The 19,029-nt window shown below is 36.0% G+C and overlaps 1 protein-coding gene across 3 annotated transcripts in view; it reads left to right on the plus strand.

The window, feature by feature from the left end:
- LOC129398172 (LINE-1 retrotransposable element ORF2 protein) overlaps positions 1-19,029 on the plus strand; it is a 63,722-nt gene that overhangs the window by 23,815 nt on the left and 20,878 nt on the right. For all 3 annotated transcript variants that reach the window (XM_055114608.1, XM_055114607.1, XM_055114609.1), the window contains exon 3: positions 10,519-10,603. The gene's annotated coding sequence lies outside the window, so the exon portion shown is untranslated. The remainder of the gene's footprint in view (positions 1-10,518; positions 10,604-19,029) is intronic.

The raw sequence follows: 19,029 nt of genomic DNA on the forward strand, positions 1-19,029 counted from the left end.
AGATTTAGTACATAAAGCCCTGAGCCTCCCTTAACTATTTCATATAATCACTTTCAACTTTATTTATTTATAGCCAAAACAAATCTGCATCCACTACTTCTAATAAATTATATTCTAAGAAACATAAATGTTCTTGAGAAAAAAGAAACTAAACTATCCTCAAGAATATTTTCTCATATATTCTGGCTCTGATCTGTCAGTATAATTTAGATTGTGATTGGCCTAGTCCAGTCAAAACCATACCTGTGTGTTATAAGCATCATGTAAGTGTGACCTCTCTAAGTATTAAATACTAGGAAATACATAAGAATGAAAATCAATAGATAGTTTGAGCAATATTGGGGGAACGTCAAACCGATTTATTTTATTCTTAATAATCTCTAGTTCCTAGGCATTCCAAAGCTCTTAGAATAGCTAGCCTTTTGTTATAGTTGACTTCTAGCATAGTTTCTTTCATAATGTAAAAAGAATATCCTTCTTACCCTTAACTATAAGTTGTGAAACTTAGAACTTACAGGTTAAGAATATGTGTGTTTGGAGACAATTCTCCATGAGTCTTTCATGTTTCTTTACATCTTGTAGAAGGAGGCTGACAGCCTTTCATTCTGCACTGACTGTTCAAAGATGACACATAGTGAACAGTTTTGGAAAGCAGAGATAGTATGTCCTTCTGAAGCACAGAGTAGGTTTGCCGTACGGTAAAATAAAAATAATGTCTTCATCTGGTTAAAAGTTTGTGCAAGTTTGAGGTTTTTTAAGTTTAGGGTTCCTCAGCTGTAACGTAAATCTACTGTGTGCACAGCACCCATCTAGGGCCATCGACATTGCTCCATGGGACTTGAGGGACTTGGAGAATGGGCACTAACATGAGGCCCATGCTGCCTCATGTGCCATGAGTAATAAAGTCCTCAGTATGACTCAGGAATCTCATGTCTTCTGCCAGCCCCCATGAAACTGTAACAAGCTAACTTGTTAGCTTGAAAGCAGGGCAAACCTCAGACTTTTCATAATCCTAGATAACATGATATAGGAGATGTCTACTCCAAAAAAAATAAGCAAATAAAAAGACAGAGAGAGCCCACACCTTCCTGTTCAGAGAGAGTGTAGAAAATAGAAATGACAAGGAAATCCAAAAGTAAGATCAAATGACTATGCCTTTCCTTCCTCTCTCAGGATGGGATGCCTAGACAGAACAGGGGGAATGGAGATACATGCCCTGATAAAGGTACCTGAGGTGCTGAGAGAGCTGGAGGACAAGCAAAAGCCTGAAGTTGGGATTGTGAGGCTATGATCTTCACATCTAGAAACATATGACTGGAATCAGGTATATGCCAGCCTAGTGTCCAAATGACCACATAGGGCCAAGTACACCTCACTGGACACTAGCCAGAATAGCCAATTCACAGCAGAGACCGGCTAAAATTTAGAGATGCCTGTCTCCTCCTACAATCATGTAGTCACTCAGTGTCACCCCCAAATACACCCAGATACCATTTTGGAATGTTATTGAAGGAGGTTAAAGAAATTTTAAATCTAAGAATCAGAATCATTCAGAAGAGATTATTTTAAAAAGATGATACTGTTTACTGGCAAGTTTAAAGTCTATGTCTCATCTCTTCCTCCCCCATTTCTGCCACAAGAAGGTACAGGAAACTTTAAAGTTACATTTTATTGGCCTGTTATATGAGTAAATTTATAGTCATTAATAAATATAGGACCACAGCAATTGCATAAAGAAAACATCTGATTTTTAAATCCTGATATCTATAAATGATAGTATAGGTGTAAAGAACTAGAAAGTACATGACTGGTTTGAAAATCCTCTGATCCAATAATATGAATTCTAAATTGGCCAGACTGTCACATACTTGAGAATGGCAACTGAACTTTACTTATCTTTGGATCCCTCCCTCCCTCCCTAACTAGCATAGCATATAATGAAGAAATATTTGAATATAACTTACTGGTTAATCCCGATCATTTTAGAATTTAGAGTTCCACTGTGTCTTTAAGTCTTACTTTTCAAAACATTTTGATTACATGAAAATATCTTCAGAAGAGTTATTTCTTTAGCTCTTATAACAAAAAGACCTTATCAGGATTAGTATAAGACTGGAAGTAAGAGAAGTGAGCAGAGTTCTGAGAAATAATAAAGAGTAGGAGTAAAGGGGAAAAAATTGACAGGTCAAACAAAATTCTGCTTCACAATTTTGCCCTGGACCAGCCCTGAAAAAGAGTGTGCAAGAATAGTCATTTTACTCCTGAAAGGTATTTTATTACTCTAACAGCTAAACTAGTAAACTAGCATGATTGAGAAATAGCAAAAGGAAAATGGTATCTCCCCAGTGATTCTTTCTCATTTCAGATACCATCCACTGTTCTGAGTTAAAGTATTTGAGAATAACGCACCCCTCCCCTCTAAAGGTATCCATGTCCTAACCCCCAGAATGTATCAGTATGATACCTTACCTGCCAAAGGGGACTTTGCAGATGTGATTGAGTTAAGACTCTTACAAGGGGGAGAAGGGAGGAACTATCTGGAATTATCCAAAATCCCAATGTAATCATAAGGAAACTTAAATGTGCAAGAGGGAAGCAGAAGAGTAAGAGTTAGAGTGATGTGGTGCAAGAAAAACTCAACAGGACATTGCTGGCTTTGAAGATGGAAGACGGAGGTGGGAGACCCTTAGAAACTGGAAAAGGCAAGAAAACAGAGGCTTCCTTGGGGCCTCCAGAAAGGAGCGTAGCCCTGCCAGCCCCCCGATTTTAGCCTAACGAGACCCATTTGAACGTCGCACCTCCAGAACTGTAAGATAATAGATTTGTATGGGTTTAAGCCACAAATTTTGAGGCAATTTGTTATAGCAGCAATAGGAAAGTAATACAATAGTCATCGAAAGCCTCTTTTAAAATGTAAATATTGTGAGAGGGAAGCAAGACTGAAGTAAGAATCAAACCATTATTCAATCAATATATTTGTTTAATCATGTGAGAAAAGGCTTTTGAAATCTGTCTTAAGACTGGCACATTTTCAGTTGTTATGTCCATCAGGAAGAATTCAAACATGACACGTCCTCTCCAGTGGACTAAGTAGCCAGGATGCAGTTCTGTAGGGAACGTAAGAGCTAGACAAGGGCATGGGGTGACTGAGGCACTGAAATGGAGAAGGATTCCAGGAGTTTTTTATGTTTCTGTTTCCCTGAGAGGTTCTTAAAACATGAGTAGTAAAAAAGAAACACAGTAGTAAATATCCAGGCTTGTGGGATAATGAAAAAAATCAAGCATTAAACAACTTCATCTCCAGGATGACTTCAGTAATTTAGGAAGTAATGGCCTGTCCTAGATATGAGTATGTTTCTTGATTTTTGGAAAATAGATACAACCTTACATTCGCACCAAAAAAGAAGTAGATGGCAAGTAATTATTTGTTGACTAAATACAGTATAAATAGTACATTAGAGGCTAAGCTAGAAATAATTTGAAAAAGGTGAATGCATCAATTTTATTTACTTAGAATTTTTAAAATTAAAATTAATGCTAAGAATGAAACCAAATTGTTAACAATGGTTGTCTTTAGGTGATGAAGCTAAAGAGTTATAATTTTTTTCTTCTTTTTACTTTTTTATATCTTTTTCTAATTTTATATAATGAACGTGTACTACTTTTAAAATTATTTTTGTGGTAAGAGCAGTTAACATGAGGTCTACTCTCTCAATGAATTTTTAATTATACCATACATTATTGTTACTATAGGTACAATGATGTATAGCAGATCTCTAAAGCTTATTTATCTTGCTTTACTGAAACTTTATGCCTGTTGATTCATAACTCCCCATTCTCCCTTCTGCTCAGCCCGAGATAACACTATTCCATTCTTTGAGTCTATGAATTTAATTATTTTAGATAGCTCATATAAGCGAAATCATGCAGTATTTGTCTTTCTGTGTCTGGCTCATTTAACTAGCATAATGTCCTCCAGATTAATCCATGCCATCACATATTGCAGAATTTCCTTCTTTTTTAAGGCTAAATAATATTCCATTATGTGCATATACCACGTTTTCTTTATATATTCACCAGTCAATTAACATTTTGGTTATTTTCACATGTTGGCTACTGTGAATAGTGCTGCAATGAACATGAGAGTGCAAATATCTCTTCAGGATCCTGATTTCAATTCTTCTGGATAAATACCCAGATCTAGGAATCTTGGATGATATGGTAGTTCCATTTTTAATTATGGGGGGAATCTCCATACTGTTTTACATAGCATCATAGCACCTACACCAGTTTGCATTTGCACTAACCATGTGCAAGCATTCCAGTTTCTCCATATCCTCCTCAACACCTGTTGTCTTTTGTGAGATTTTTTAAAATAATGACCATACTAATGGGTATGAGGCAATATCTCCTTGTGGTTTTGATTTGCATTTCTCTGATGATTAGTGGCATTAAATATTTTTTCATATATGTGTTGTCCATTTGTCTGTGTTCTTTGAATGTGTATTACTCTTAAATCTGACAAATTAATAGACCTTTAAAAATTAAGGTCTTCCTTCACTAATTTTTTTTAGTGCAGGAATGGTTTTTATAACATAGTGAATGTTAACAATTGAAAAGGAAAGTTACAGCTTTACATTCAAAAAAAGAACTTCTTTTTTTGCTTTCATGATTTTTAGTTGACACATAATAATTGTACCTATTTTTAGGTACAGTGTGATATTTTGATACATGTATATAATGCATAATGATCAAATCAGGGTAATTAGCATATCTATCACTTTAAACATTTATCACTTATTTATGTTGGGAACATTCAAAATCCACTCTTCTAGCTATTTGAAAATATACAATAAATTGTTTATAATTATAGCCAATCTATTGTGCTTCCTCCTATCTAGCTGGACTTTTGTATCTGTTAATCGACCTTTGGCTACTCCCCCAAACTCCTGTCCTTCCCCTGCCTCTAGTAACTATTCTATTCTCTACTTCTGTGAGATCAACTATTTTGGCTTCCATATATTGGTTAGATCTTAATTAATGGTCAAGAGGCAGCTTTGCATTGTATCAGTGACCTGTAAAAGTTCTCTGTAGTAATTATAATCTTTAAAGTACACCTTTGAGGAGGATGCAGAGGAAAGGGAACTCTGATAATACACTGCTGGTGGGAATGTAAATTAGTGAAACCTCTATGGAAAACAGTATGGAAAATTTCTCAAAGATGTAAAGATAGAACTACCATTCAACTCAGCAGTCCCCACCACTGGGTATCTACCCAAAGGAAAAGAAATCAACATATCAAAAAGATACTTGGACTCGTATGTTTACCGCAGCACTATTCACAACAGCAAAGATACAGAATCAAACTAAGTGTCCATCAACAAATAAATGGACGAAGAAAATGTGATACATATATCTCATGGAATTCTATTCAGTCATAAAAAGAATGAAATTATGTCTTTTACAGCAATATGGATGGAATTGGAGGTCATTATTTTAAGTAAAACAAGCCAGGCACAGAAACATAAATATCACCAGTTCTTACCCATAATTGAGTGCTAAAAAATGTGTTCACACAGACATGGATAGTGGAATGATAGATAATGGAGACTCAGAAGGGTGAGGGAGTGGGTGGTTGGAGGATGATGAGAAATTGGTTAATGAGTACAATGTACGTTATTTAGGTGATAAATAAAAGACCTGACTCGACCACTATGCAATCTACACATGTAACAAAATTGCACATGTACCCCATAAATTTGTAAAAATAAAAAGGAAAAATAAATACACCTTTGAAAAGGGAGGCCAAGGAGCCACCTCCTTAGGAGAGTCATTCCAATCTTTTAGGAAATTTGCTCATCTTCCCTAGCAACTAGAGAAATGGTAGATTATTCAAATCTATAGGTAATCTACAAATATTAAAACATAATATTATAGAATTTATACTGACAAAAAGAGAACTGATCTCAGGGAACTTAAGCTTTACCTGCAGTGTTTTTATTTTTCAGAACAGCAACAGGCAAACTTTTTCTATGTCAAGCCAGATAGTAAACATTTTAGGCTTTATATGTCACAAGAATTTGTTGCAACTAAACTCTGCTGTTGTAGCTTGAAAGCAGCATAAACATGTAGTTACTGTAATGAATTGCAATTTTTGTTTTTTTATGTTAGAGTATCATCCCATTATTTTCTACCCATGAATCATATGTGAGAGAAAGAATAAGTATGCATGAATATAAATATGTAAAATCAATGTGACCTTGAAAATTGAAGTACAGACAAAAGCAATCTGATGGATTTGGGCCTAAGTAAAGTACAGACCAATCAATGAAGGGGAGTCTCAGCCTGGAAGTTAAGAGATTGGGCGCTGGTTCTACCAACAAACTTAAATTTGAGGCTGCTCAGTGTCTTCCTGAGTAAACTTAAAGCATTCTGATTCTACTTTATTTCTCCTGCCAGCTGTAACAGTTGTGCTACCTTATCTCTGGTGGTTAAGTACTGCTAACAACCCTCTGCCTTTTTAGGATACCATCATCCCCACTATTTCAATGGCAGCATCTCTCACTATCATCCCGAGCCTCCAGAGAACAGCCACCACAGTTTTTTCATGGAGGCTGGAACTCCTCTTACTAATATATTTTTCAATGCCTTAGTGAAGGGAGTAATTGCTAAGAACTCTGCAGTAGTATAGTGGAAGGGATAGGGTAGTGCAAGATTCCATATGATTAAGCTACACCAATATTCCTACCTCTTTAAACCCTTGAATTCCTTCCTCAATATTATGCTCAGAAGCTTTACCATCTCAACCTCATTGAATGTAGACCATCACTAAGTCCAGATTTTAGTCAATGAAGAAAACTTTTATAGCTACTTGCAGCTACTCAAGCTGATACATTAAATCCAGACTCCTTATGAATTCATATCAATACATTTAGCCTAATACAATATTATATTCTAACTACCTTCATCTAACAACCAGAAAATCCATTCACACATAAATTGCACAGGTTTCTGCCAACATATATATTAGCAAAATCTTGCAGTTATTTTGTGTATACATTATGCCCTCCTACGTCATACCTGGTATTTAATCTGACTCAGGTTATGGAACTGCAGGCCACAGGAGATGGTGCTGATGGATCTTCACAAGACTAGATATTCCATTGTAAAGCAACTGCCTCATGCAAGTTTATTACAAGAGCTTCAAATAAGGGAAGGCCAGTCTTCACAAATACAATAGGAGGAACTGATTCTGCTGCAAGGGAGGTTCAGAAAAATTCAGGGGTTCAAGACTCTCAGCTCTGAGTCCACTTGAAACCCCATTCCAAGTCTCACTCCTTCCCAATCAATGTCCTAACTTTCAAGTAACAGATTGACAAATCTGTAAGTTTAACTTGTAATTCTGCAACCTACACAATTAAGTTCTGGACTGACCTGCAAAGTCATCTCAGTGGCTACAAAAAGTAAAAGGTTCTTGTATGGCTGCTATAGAAACACTCTGGTTTTCCTACAATGTCTTTACTTGAGAGTTTAAAGACCTGAACTTGTCACCTTTTCTCTGTAAGCTCTCCAGTGCAGTTAAAACTGGTTACCCTAACCTCTAGTTTTTGTGGTTTTCATTACTACCAAAAAGATATGTATGACTATGCCACTTTATCTCCAAGGCATTTGCTTCAGTAAACACTTCATCACAATCAGCCACAAGAGATCATTTAATTAATTATGAAATCAATATATGTCATGGATTATTAATAACTCATTTTTATTAGCAAAGGGTTGAGCAGTACATTTAAGGCTAAGAACATAACTGAACCAATTCTAGAATTCTATCTTTGAAAATTTGCTTTCTGGGACCACTCCTATTACTATGCATTAGAACCTGTCAAGAAAACAAGCACTATAGTATTTCAACAGAGAGGATTAAATACAAGGAACTGGTTATACAGGTATTGGTGACCTGAAAGAGCAAAATAGAAACAGGGATGTAACCCAGAGATAAGTACAGCTAACATCCCTTTGGCCAGGAGAAAAGAAGAGTTTAGATTATCAGAACCTAGAAGCTCTAAAAAGGTGGGATCTGGCTACTCCAGGCACTCCTGAGGAGACAAATGAGGCTAATTATGCAAGTACCAAAAGCAACAGGAGCCTGAAACAAAATGCTGTTGCTAGGATCTCACTGACAAGAATAACAAGCAAACAGGATGAAAATCCCTTCTCTCCTCTGCCTAACTTCCAATCTAGCTGTAGGGCTAGCTACTGGCTGAACCTAGCAGAAAAAGAATGCTAGGAAATGTAGTTTGCGGAGTCCCAACTACATCATTACACTGCAGAGTAGAGATGATTTGGAGTGAAATGCCAATAGCTAAGTAACAGGTGCACTGCCAAAAGATGTTTCTCCTTTTATTCATTGGCCAGAAGTAAGTCACTTGGCCACATCCTACCTGCTAAGAAAGATGAAGAACATTATCTAAAATCTGGGCATCTTGTGTCCTTCTACAAAGAATGGGGAAGTAAATGTTGGGGACAACTTGCTGTTTCTGTCATGAAAGAAAACCCATGTCTGGCAGGCAGGTTCTGTTCCTGATTATATCTGACAGAAGAACTAGGTTACTAGAAATTGTTAAAATCATTCACTTTCTTACTTAAATATAAGTTATTATTTCCACCCATTGTGACTCTGATTTTTTTAAGGTAGGCCTCTAGTTATTCCATCCCAGGCCCTATACCAAAGAGTTGAATCATTGCCTGGTAAACAACAGTGCCTAGATTTCATGTATAAATCAAATGTTAGGTCATACCCAAATGGTTAGACTCAGATATGAGGCTGAGATAAAACTTTATCACACAAGAAAAACACTTGTATTATTTCTATGTAAAACATTCCCACTAAATTGACAATATAAACTGGAACTCTTAGATATGGAGGCTAGAAGTGTAAAATAGTACCATCATTGAAGGAAACCGGCAGTCTGTTACAAAGTTAAACATACGCCTATGCTGTGACACAGCAATTTCTCTCCTAGGTAATTACCCAAATGAAATGAAAGCATTTATCTACAAAGAGACTGTTACAAGAATGTACAGGGACACTGTATTCATAATGCCCAATACCTTAAAACAAACCAAATGTTCATCAAGAGTAGAATGAATAAACATATTACTACTCAGCAAAAAAAATGTATGCACCTGGTGTGTGCTACATTATTTAACATTATATTGACCAACAACAACAAAACACACATAAAAGAGTGCATATGGTGTGATTCCATTCAAGGACAAGAAATGATGATAGAAATCAAAATCATAGTTTCTTTGGGGTGCGGGCTTGGAGATTTATCAAACATTTAACAGACTTATTGAATTGTATACTTAAGATCTGTGTTTTTCACAAAATGTAAATTGAAATTCTCCTTCAGTTAAATAAATGGCATCTTAAACATCAGAAAATTAACAAACATCTTTAAGAGATTAAAAATATGATGTACTTCTTTTGCTGCATTATATGGTTCTATATACTTCCTTTTTTACATAGTAAATGTTTTACTCTTATAATTAAAAATATATACTAAAGTTTTCTAGAGGGAAAAACATGATTTACAACTTTTCTCCTGCAATAATATCTTAATGGCAATAATTCTTACTTATAAATGATCTAAAACATCATTTTAATTTATAAATTATCTGAACAAGATCTGGGAAAAAATACAGGTTCGTAGGCATATTCTTAAAAATCTACTTTCTTAGGCATATAGCAATGTTTTTATGTCTCCACCAGGTAGTAAGGCCAGCAGACTAAGCCCCATTTACCTGATGGATTTGTCACAACTGTAAGTCTGGTCCTGTGCCTTGTACTCAGGGACCTGACAAGCCATCATGCTGAGAGCACAGCCATCTCCCATATAGACTTACATTAACCAACTCAAAAGACGGATGCATGAAAACCCTAATGCCAACTTAGTATTATAGAATTTTTTTAAATTGCATTTTCTCCACCTAGATTCTGTTGGCTCTGTTAGAGAAGGGGAGAGCATAGGTTGCAGGGTCTGTTGGCTTTATTGGGGTTGGGAGTAGAAACACACGAGAACTCTAGCTCTGTGGGTAAAAGAAAAAAATTTGGAAGAGGATCTTCTAAAATCTAAAATCAAAGAATCATAATTATAACTGCTAACACATATAGTATTTACTATGTGTCAGCCACTGTTCTAAGTATGTTATAAATATCAATTCACTTAATCCACACAAAAAGTTTATCAGAAATCCTGGGTCCCTCACTGTTATGATTTGAATGTGGTTTGTCCCCTCCAAAACTCATCTGGAAATGTGGTCACTAAGTAACAGAATTAAGAGGTGGTAGAACCTTTAAGAGGTTTTGGGGTTATGGGGGCTCCACCCTCATTAATGTCATTCTAGTGAGAGTAAGTTAGTTCTAGGGGTAGGGAGATTGTAATTACGAGACTGGGTTGTCATAAAAGTGAGTTTGCCTCCCTCAGTCTTCTCTTGCTTCCTCTCTTGACACAGGATACCTTTCTCCATGTACTGAAGCAGCTCAAAGCCCTTGCCAGATCTCAGCACCATGCTCTTGGACTTCCCAGCCTCCAGAACTGTGAGCCAAATAAACCTATTTTCTTTATAAATTACCCATCCTCAGTAATTCTGTTACAGAAACTAAAAATAACAGAGGGACATACTTATTAATACTAACTGTAGGACAAGGTAAGTCCCCACATATCACTGAACATCAGCTATAAAATGACAATAATAAAGTTATGGACCCTATGACTCATGGAGTTATGAGGATGAAATATGAAAATAAATAAAACATTTGGCCTGCATGACACACAGTCAGCACAAAAAAATTATCGTTCTAAAAATAAGTCATCCAAATATATTTTATACTGGCCAGATTAATTTTTTCTGTAAATCCCCACCTCTTTCTCATATGATTTGTACACCCTCCCACTCCCCACAGCTTCCCCACATTTCTCTTGGGGTCTTGCCCCCTGATAAAGGGATGGCAAGGGGCAGGGGTCCTTTTGGGGCCGCAGTAGCATTGAAGCTACAGTGGAAATTATGACAGGAAATCATGTTATCAGAAAACAACTCAAGTAATTGAAAATATTTTACAAAGAAAAGACTTAAGTATGTATAATATTAACCTATAAGATTTGATTTTGTCTGTGTGGCTACAGAAGATAAGTTAAATTTGAATTCAACAGATATTAATTGAATATTTCCTTAGTGCTAAGATCTATGCCAGGGACTTTTATATATGTCTTCATTTGATCAATTTAATTCTCATTTAATGATATTCTTACTACAATATTATGAAGTAGGTGTTATTGTCCCTATTTTACAAATGAGGAAAGTGATGTTCAATGGAAATGGAGTATTTTGCCCAAGATTAAGTAACTATTTGTTAGGGAAATCAAGATTCAAAACAAGTTATTCCAGGCCCCACATTAAGTGTTCTTTCAGTAACTCCCTCCATGAGTGAAAGACATAAAAAGGCATATTTGAAAGCTTATAATATATACACACACACACACACGTATATATAATCATTAGAACTTGACTGAAAATGGCATGAGCAGTCATGGGATGTAGTTAGTTCTCTGTTATTGGAAGTAATCAAGTAAAAGCTAAATGACTACTTAACAAGAATATTATAGACAGATTTCAATGTCAGACAACACAATAAATGGCAGATATCTTGAGTTTCTTCCAACTCTGAAACCCTTAAGTCTATAACTTTAAGTACACAAGTAGATTCTGTAGATTCCACTCAATTTAAAACTAAATAAATACACAAGTAGAAAGTTAAATAACACAACTAGTCAGCATACAGTTAAGAACCAAATATGCCAGTGACATAGGAATTTTTGAAAGGAGAGAGCTCCATGGACAGTGTGCTCCAGAAATGACTCCCTGGAGGTACCTCAAGGAATGCAAAGAATGACTTGGATTTGGACAAAGCATTTCAGGGGAGAACAGCATGCTCAGAGGCACAGGGGCAAGAAGGCATGTTTGGGAGACAGTGATGATATCAGCCCATCTTGAGTAGAAAGCTTTCTACACCAATAAGACTGAGTAGAAAAATAGAAATAGCTAGAGGGTCCTGGGAGTTTTGTTGTTGTTTTGTTTTTGTTTTTGTTTTTAACAATGGAGAGTGTTTGGAATACTTTTTCCAAGAGACCACATGAAAAATATTTTAAAATTTTAAGAAAACAAAACAGGTTTCAGCTTTCTACATATGGCTAGCCAGTTTTCCCAGCACCATTTATTAAATAGGGAATCCTTTCCCCATTTCTTGTTTTTTCCAGGTTTGTCAAAGATCAGATAGTTGTAGATATGCAGCATTATTTCTGAGGGCTCTGTTCTGTTCCATTGGTCTATATCTCTGTTTTGGTACCAGTACCATGCTGTTTTGGTTACTGTAGCCTTGTAGTATACTTTGAAGTCAGGTAGCGTGATGCCTCCAGCTTTGTTCTTTTGGCTTAGAATTGACTTGGCAATGCGGACTCTTTTTTGGTTCCATTTGAACTTTAAAGTAGTTTTTTCCAATTCTGTGAAGAAAGTCATTGGTAGCTTGATGGGGATGGCATTGAATCTATAAATTACCTTGAGCAGTATGGCCATTTTCACGATATTAATTCTTCCTCCTACCCATGAACATGGAATGTTCTTCCATTTGTTTGTATCCTCTTTTATTTCCTTGAGCAGTGGTTTGTAGTTCTCCTTGAAGAGGTCCTTCACATCCCTTGTAAGTTGGATTCCTAGGTATTTTATTCTCTTTAAAGCAATTGTGAATGGGAGTTCACTCATGATTTGGCTCTCTGTTTGTCTGTTATTGGTGTATAAGAATGCTTGTGATTTTTGCACATTGATTTTGTATCCTGAGACTTTGCTGAAGTTGCCTATCAGCTTAAGGAGATTTTGGGCTGAGACGATGGGATTTTCAAACTGGATCCCTTCCTTACACCTTATACAAAAATTAATTCAAGATGGATTAAAGCCTTAAACGTTAGACCTAAAACCATAAAAACCCTAGAAGAAAACCTAGGCAATACCATTCAGGACATAGGCATGGGCAAGGACTTCATGTCTAAAACACCAAAAGCAATGGCAACAAAAGCCAAAATTGACAAATGGGATCTAATTAAACTAAAGAGCTTCTGCACAGCAAAAGACACTACCATCAGAGTAAACAGGCAACCTACAGAATGGGAGAAAATTTTTGCAACCTACTCATCTGACAAAGGGCCAATATCCAGAATCTGCAATGAACTCAAACAAATTTACAAGAAAAAAACAAACAACCCCATCAACAAGTGGGTGAAGGATATGAACAGACACTTCTCAAAAGAAGACATTTATGCAGCCAAAAGACACATGAAAAAATGTTCATCATCACTGGCCATCAGAGAAATGCAAATCAAAACCGCAATGAGATACCATCTCACACCAGTTAGAATGGCAATCATTAAAAAGTCAGGAAACAACAGGTACTTTAGAGAATGTGGAGAAATAGGAACACTTTTACACTGTTGGTGGGACTGTAAACTAGTTTAACCATTGTGGAAGTCAGTGTGGCGATTCCTCAGGGATCTAGAACTAGAAATACCATTTGACCCAGCCATCCCATTACTGGGTATATACCCAAAGGACTATAAATCATGCTGCTATAAAGACACATGCACACGTATGTTTATTGCGGCACTATTCACAATAGCAAAGACTTGGAACCAACTCAAATGTCCAACAATGATAGACTGGATTAAGAAAATGTGGCACATATACATCATGGAATACTATGCAGCCATAAAAAATGGAGAGTTCATGTCCTTTGTAGGGACATGGATGAAGCTGGAAAACATCATTCTCAGCAAACTATGGCAAGGACAAAAAACCAAACACCGCATGTTCTCACTCATAGGTGGGAATTGAACAATGAGATCACATGGACACAGGAAGGGGAACATCACACACTGGGGCCTGTTGTGGGGTGGGGGGAGGGGGAGGGATAGCATTAGGAGATATACCTAATGCTAAATGACAAGTTAGTGGGTGCAGTACACCAACATGGCACATGTATACATATGTAACAAACCTGCACATTGTACACATGTACCCTAAAACTAAAGTATAATAAAAAATAAATAAATAAATGATTCAGATTTGGAAATTCTAAAAAAATACAAAATAAAAAAATAATAAAATAAATAAAGTTAAAAAAAACAACAAAAAACAACAACAACAAAAAAAAAACAGGACAGGAAGACTGTCCTGTTAGTAGAGAAACAGAGGTTTAGAAAGAAAGATACAGGAAGAATTCACCACAACCCTTACACCAGCAGTAATTTTTAATGCATAAATAGCAAAAACTGTTCATACCAAATGAAAATTCAGGTAAATTATTTTATCATCTTGAGGTAAAGCATAATTAATTTCTAAGCATAATTAATTCCAAAATAAGAAATAAAGAAAAATGCAGACATATTTGACTACATAAAACCTAAAATTTCTGGTTTGGTAAGTACAACCTGAATAAAGTTAAAAGACAACTAAAACACTGGAGAAAATATTAGCTATATATATAATTAACTGAGAGTTAATATCCAGATAATAATCTTAATAAAATGCCTCTTAAAAAAAAAACACTGAAAGAGCTGAACAATCCCCCAAGTAGAACCTACAAAATGGACATGATAGGCAATTCAAAAAATAAGTGAAATATTCAAAAGATTAAATGATACTCAGGAGGAAGAGACACTTCTGTAACCCAATGGTGAATGTAAAATTTTGTTAATTGAGCAATAAGTATCAAATGAAATGTGTTCATTTTTGGCCCAACAATTCTACTTCTCATAATTTAGCCTGAGGAAATTATCAGGCAAGTGTATATTTACAAAATGTTCATTGTGGTATTGTGCATAGTAGTAAAAAATAGATATGAGCTTAACATTCTATTATATGAAAAGACATTGCTTAAATGCACTGTAGCACATTCATTTATTTGGATTCTATGAAACCATTAAAAATCTTTTGTAGATCTAGATGTAGTAACATGAAAAGATGTCCATAATTAACAAGATAACTAACAACATGTTAACAAGGTAAGATTACCAAATAGCACATATAACATAATGCCATTTTTTGAAAATATATTTTCAAGAACAGATATAAAGTATCTGGAAGACTATACACTGAAATATGAAAGAAGGTATCTCTGAGATTACTGATAATTTTTTATTGTCTTCTTTAGACTTTCTAAATATATGAAATTTTATGTATCAATGTATTCTTGAATATTTATTTTACAGAAGGACAATAAAGCTGTTTTATTTCAGAGCTAGAGAAAGAACTAGCCTGATTAACAACTGAGTATGAGTGACAAGAAAGACAGCAGAGTTAAGAATGATACTGAAGTTTGACCCATAATTAATTGGAGAATAACTGAAGAAAGAAGGACAGCAAAGGAATCATTTTAGAATTGAGAGCTGAGTTTTAATATTAATCCTTGTGTTTGAGATGACATGAAAGTCCAGAAGAAATATCTGGCAAGCACTCTGTCTTCACTTTGTGGCCAACAACAAAGTAATAAGTGTTGGAATCACACAGGTTTCAGCCTCCTGTGTTTTGGGTCCTAGCCTCAGCTGGTTTTGAGGCAGAATAGGGACTAGGGTGAGGCAAGTTAGGTGTTCACCTCAGGTGTAAAATTTAAGGAGGCCAAAAATCGCATTCATCAACATAAATGATACTTTTGTGCAATATTTTAGAAAATAAAAATTAAGACAAAAAATCCATGATAAAATATGAAAAGCTTAACTAAGGACAGGATCTGTATTATTAATTTTTTATTACTTTTCACTCATCCTTTAATATGCTCAGCATGAAGCCACTATTAATCCTGACTTTATTTCAAATTTTGATATTTTGATATTTTGTTTGGCATGGATTTTTAGCAAATGCCTCTAGAGCCAGAGCTGTTTAAGAGAAATGGAGATAACATCACCCAGGTAAGCGAGTTTGCTAACTAACCCAGGGCTGCTGTAACAAAGTACCACAAACTGGATGACTTAAATAACTGAAATTCATTGTTTTATGGTCTGGTAGCTAGAAGTTTAAGATCCAAGTGTGTGTCAGCTGGGTTGTTTCTTTGTGACAGCTGTGCTCAAAAATCTGCTTGATGCCTCTCTCCTAACTCTGATGGTTTGCTAGAAATCTTTCGTATTCTATGGCTTATAGATGCCCCCAATCTCTGCTTTCTTGTTCACATGACATTCTTCCTCTGTGTGTATCTGTCTCCAAATTTCCCCTTTTTATAAGGACACAGGCCATACTGTATTAGGGGCCCACCCTACTCCAGTACGATCTCATCTTAGTTTAAATCATTACATCTGCAATCACTCTATTTTCAAATCAAGTCACATTTGAGGGCACTGGGCACTGAGATTTCAGCATATGAATTTGGAGAGGGCGGACACAACTCAACCCATAACATCAGGTTTAGTAGAAGTTTGAACACAGTTAATCCCAGAATCTCTATCCTGGACTCAGTGATGAGCGGGGTTGACCTATAGTCTCTGGCTTCCTTTTGACTTCATTTAATTCTACATCCAGAAATGAATATTATATAGACTGGGATAGGTATTCACCTGAGTACAACCTACTCACCAGTCCATTATTTCTGACTCATAACTCAGGCTCTGGAAGTGAAGGAAGCAAAGAAGAGTCAAGGAGAAGCCAGGGATCAAAACGTACCTTGGGAGTATGGGAAATCCTAGGCAGTGTCCCCAGGCTATCTCCTAGTTACACACTCATCTTCCACTCCCTATTACTCATATCCAGTCTTTAGGAAAGAATGAAAGCATCTATGACTTGGATTTTCACTTTCAACTTACATCACTGAAATAACAATGGCCAGCCTTAATCTCACCTTTAAAACATGATTTCATTTAATCTTCGCAACAACTCTACAAAGCAATATAGATATGGAATCCGAGGCTTCGAGTTCACACAGACAGTAAGTAGCAGACCCAGGACTTAAACTCCTATCTTGTCTGACTCATAACTTAGGCTCTGGAAGGGAAGGAAGCAAAGAAGAGATGCTTGAAGCTCCACACTGCATAATGGATATAAATCTTAGGCCCATTTCTAGGGCTTTGTCACACCAGGGTAGGCTGATCACTACACAGAAGAGGATCCTCAAACAAACCTCATGTCCACCCTCTTCTGCCTCTTACAAAGATTGCCCACGTGCTAACCTCCCTTCCTTCTACAATTACCTAGAATATAAATTTGGAGCCCTTTGTAGAGCACTCCTGCAGAGTTCAGTGACTTTCTAAAAGAGATGCTATAACATAGATGCTCTTAATAGGAAACTGGTATGTGTCCCCTGGTCAGTGTGAACACAGTTTTCTTAAAGGTCAAAGCCAGAAAGCTCTGGCCATAATCTCACCCAAACTATATTTGAGCACTAGAGGATTCACTGTGAGCCAACAATTACTGTGGAATTCATTGCTTATTATTTTTTCCAGAGACTACGGCTTTTCTTCTCTTATCAAGATTTTTGTGCAGATGATTGTTCCAAAAGAGTTTGCAAGGATAACATACAAATGTGCAAAAGTCACAAATTATTTTCATGCTGATATAATTTAATGTTTCAATGAAGCCACTAAACAATGTGCAACAGGTAGCAGGACTTGTATCTCTGTAACTCATGATAATTAATTCAAGGAGTAAACAACTGGAACATTGAATAATGTTGTCCTAAGGCTGAGCAAAAGGGAAAAAGAGGAATGAGAGAAAGAAATGTAAAGCCTGAGAGCTCTCAAACCATGTTATGGTGTCAGTCATATTTTGAGGGGACTTGCAGGAAGAAACAGCAACAAAATTTAGAAGAAATAAAAAATGAGTCCATCTCCTTGTTATTTATTTGTTGCTGTCTTTTCATGACCGCATGAAATTAGACATAGCAGCCCTCAGAAAAACTTGGTCTATGTACTGAGGGAGTCCATGCTTACTCAATTACCTGTACCACTCTGGATTGTGTTAGCTTTGTCGTCATTGAAGTCTCAATGTTGTCATCCTTCAAATCATTATTTCCCAATTTTCTAGAAAACATTTTCCTGGTATTTTCAGGAGAATGAATTGTCCCCACCCTAAAGTACTCTTCTTTCCAGTCACTGTCACCACCTTACAGAGGTTTACAATAGTTGCTTTCCCCTTCCCTTATGCTATCATCTCCCAATCTAATTTTGATCAAAGCTAGAGAATGCTACGTCATTTGGATCATTTTATCACTGTCTGCAGTGATTTTCCAGTTCCTGTCAGACTCTTTGACTCTAACCTTCCAGAGATGCACAATTTGTCTTTTAAACCTTTTAGCCAAATATAAGTTGAGTCATTTTGGAGCTTAGAGCTCCAACATAGAACCAAAATTTAAGCACGAACATATGGCTTTGATGTAGAATTACATTCCTGTTCCCTGTGTACTGTGTTCATCTCTGCTCATTACACTGTATTATTTCTGATGAGATTGCAACCAGACTCAAGAAATATCCTCTTTCTTGGAACAGTATATCCATCCTTAGACTATTTTCTCTAGGTTCTCTTTGTTTCATACAAGAAGGGCCATGAAACTCAATCTACTCCTGTTTCCTGTAATTTTCACCTCTTTACTACCTTCCTTTTAAGATAAAAGAGATATGATTTTCATTTCCATAGTGGAAACTACTCAATAAGAGTACAAGTGTATGTGGCTCTAAAAATTTTTTTTAAAAACACACTTGATACAATAAAATGGAATCTTACATGAAATAAAATAATTTACCATAGAGCTTTAATTATGATTCAGCTTACAAAATAACATGTACAAACAAATGTTCAGTTATTAATGGAAGGAATGTATCTATAATTATGGCAGCAAGGTTCTGAAATCTTCATACCCTGTCCCATCAGCAGCAAGCAAAATTTTTAGTGACATAAATAATTAACACTGATAATAGGTTTTTCATGGAACAAAATTTG

Source organism: Pan paniscus, chromosome 6, assembly GCF_029289425.2.
Source record: "Pan paniscus chromosome 6, NHGRI_mPanPan1-v2.0_pri, whole genome shotgun sequence".
Lineage (NCBI taxonomy): Eukaryota > Metazoa > Chordata > Mammalia > Primates > Hominidae > Pan > Pan paniscus.